This window comes from Chiloscyllium punctatum, unplaced genomic scaffold (assembly GCF_047496795.1).
Source record: "Chiloscyllium punctatum isolate Juve2018m unplaced genomic scaffold, sChiPun1.3 scaffold_1847, whole genome shotgun sequence".
Lineage (NCBI taxonomy): Eukaryota > Metazoa > Chordata > Chondrichthyes > Orectolobiformes > Hemiscylliidae > Chiloscyllium > Chiloscyllium punctatum.
In genome coordinates this window covers 12,501-15,000 of record NW_027311580.1, presented here as the reverse complement: position 1 = coordinate 15,000, position 2,500 = coordinate 12,501, and the positions used below count along the sequence as shown (strand labels likewise).

The 2,500-nt window shown below is 65.6% G+C and overlaps 1 non-coding gene across 1 annotated transcript; it reads right to left on the bottom strand.

Moving 5' to 3' along the window:
• Positions 1–1,092: 1,092 nt before the first annotated feature.
• On the bottom strand, positions 1,093–1,246 carry LOC140475593 (5.8S ribosomal RNA). The gene has a single exon (XR_011960108.1). It is a non-coding gene; the product is annotated as a 5.8S ribosomal RNA (ribosomal RNA).
• Between the last annotated feature and the right edge of the window lie 1,254 nt (positions 1,247–2,500).

The window sequence follows — 2,500 nt, the reverse complement described above, 5'->3', positions numbered from 1 at the left end:
GTCAGAGAGAGGGAGAGAGAGGAGTGCCGAGGCTCAAGTGGCGAACGGTCGCGCAGGCACGCCACGCACATCGATCGCCAGCCGCGGAACGGCACGGCCTTCAGTGGGGCCGGCGGGCGACGCCGCTCCTGAACCCAGCGGCCCCGAGCCGGACGAGTTGAGGAAGGCACGCCGACGGTGACAGGGTACGGAAGACACAGCGGTGGCCTTCTGGCGACTTGGCCCCCGACAGCCCGACGTTCCGCCGTCCTCCCGATGGCCAGGAGGACCGTGCGGGGGTCGGCCGACGGCGTGGTAGGTGTGCCTGCACGGTGACGGAGCACACACCACGCCCGCCAACCCCTCCGTACCTCCCGAGACCGGTGGCAGGACGGAGCGGAAAACGTGCGGACTGAACGGGAGAGCCAAGAGCCAGCGATCCACGCGCGTGCGACCGTCCAAGTCACAGCGTTCGACGAAAACCTCCTCCCTCGGCCAGGCACTCGGCGCCAGCAGGGGAGACAGGATCAGACGCCCCGCCGGCCACTTAAGGCCGAGGACGAACCACGAGACGGGCGGCTGCAGCAGCGGGCGGCCTGCAGCTCCCAGCACTCTCAATCGATCAACCATCGAGTCGGGTCAGCGTGTCAAACCGGCGAGCTCCACGGTCAGGCCGGCGGCGCACCAGCACCGGACCTCCGCGGCTCCCTTCACTCTTTCCACTGCCAGCCAACCGAGAGACGGACCCAATGCGGACGTGCAGAGCTTAGGCAGACCCCCCACTGGAGGCTCAACACTTCGTGGCAGCTCCGTGTCCCAGAGACCAGGAGGGTTGGCACACACACACAGTGTGAACCACCGACAGCCATTCTGGGACCGGTGACAGCCGTGCTGGCCCCACTGCCACGACACAGACGGACGCCAGGCCGCGCTCCCCGGCGGGGGGATGGCGTCGAGCCTGACGAACGGAATGTGCAGGGTGGGGGGGAAAGGCCAAGCGCTCCGACGCCGGAGGGCTCCGGAGTCTGAACTTAGGGGGACAAAGAGGACGGGTCCTCTGCGACACCCCAGCCGCGCTCTCGCCAGCCAAGGCGAGTGCGATTGATTGCCAAACGACCCTCAGACAGGCGTGGCCCCGGGAAGAACCCGGGGCCGCAAAGTGCGTTCAAAGTGTCGATGATCAATGTGTCCTGCAATTCACATTAATTCTCGCAGCTAGCTGCGTTCGTCATCGACGCACGAGCCGAGTGATCCACCGTCAAGAGTTGTCTGAGTTTGTTTTAGGTCTCTCCCTCGCCAGAGGAAAGCGACCCGGACCGCACATACGCTCCCCACCTTGAGCTACAGCCACCTGCACGCCGGCGTGCGGGCGGAGCAGGGTGGCGTGAAGCGATGGGGAGCACCATCCTGGTGCGGCCCGCAGAAACATACGTCTATTGGGGGGAGGAGGACAGGGCGCCCAAGAGGCGATGCGTGCCCCAACGCACCGCAGCGACGGAGGCAGGATCACCGCCACCATGTCGCCCGCCTAGTATCACGAGGCGTGCAGCAGCTTTGCCCTAGGAAAAGCAGAGGCGGGAACGGGCACCGGCCATCGGTTCGGCAGCGTCACTGACGCGTGCACGTGGCGGCGTGTCGGCGAGCGGACTTCCTGCGAGGAGGCGGGGGCGGCACTCGCCCGAGCAGACGCCCGCCCGGCCCAGCCACCGCCGAGGTGGACTGGGAGTCGCGGCAACGGCTCGTCATACTCGTTCCCACACTCACAGCGCAGCTTGCCCGCAAGCCACCGACCACCGATCGACGCCAGGCGCCCCGACCGAGAGCGGGATCGCTCGTTCGCCCTGCTGGCAGTTCGCTGGGGATCACTACTGCACGGAGCTCGGAGACCGACGGGCGGCAACTCGAGAGTCTTTAAACCACCACCCCCATCCCGCAAGTGCAAAGAGGCTGTATACGCACAGACGGGTGAGGGGAATAGGTACCCCGTCGGGTTTGAAGGGAGCGTGACTAGATAGCAACGATGTAAACCCAGCCGATTTGGGAGCGAAAGACCGGCGCCTGCATCACCGGCTTCGTTTCCCGTGGCTGGAGAGTACACCGAAACCCTCCGTCTGTCGCGAGCTCCCGACGACGCGGTGCCGCCAAGCAGCAGGGCCGGACCTGGTGTGGCTCCCCTCGTCGATCACAGACCGGTCGGCACTACTGACGAGACGGTGGAACGGGCTTCGCCCCTTGTGACGAAGGGTGATGCGAACCCGCCCGCCCGCGTGCGTTCGGGGTGGACTCGGCAAACGGAGATTTGAAATCGGAAAGTGTCCTCCTGCCCCGCGCAGGTAGGCGCCCAACAGTTGTGGGGGGTTTGGCGGTGACCACGGCTGCAGGGCCTGCTACCCCGACGAGCTCTCCTGCTGGCCCCGAAACCACCCTCGCGAGACAAGTTGAAACGGAAACGGGCGTACCCCCAAGCCGACGATCCTTTCTTATTTGTTACTTTTTTTTTCACTTGCTCGAGTTGTGGGGA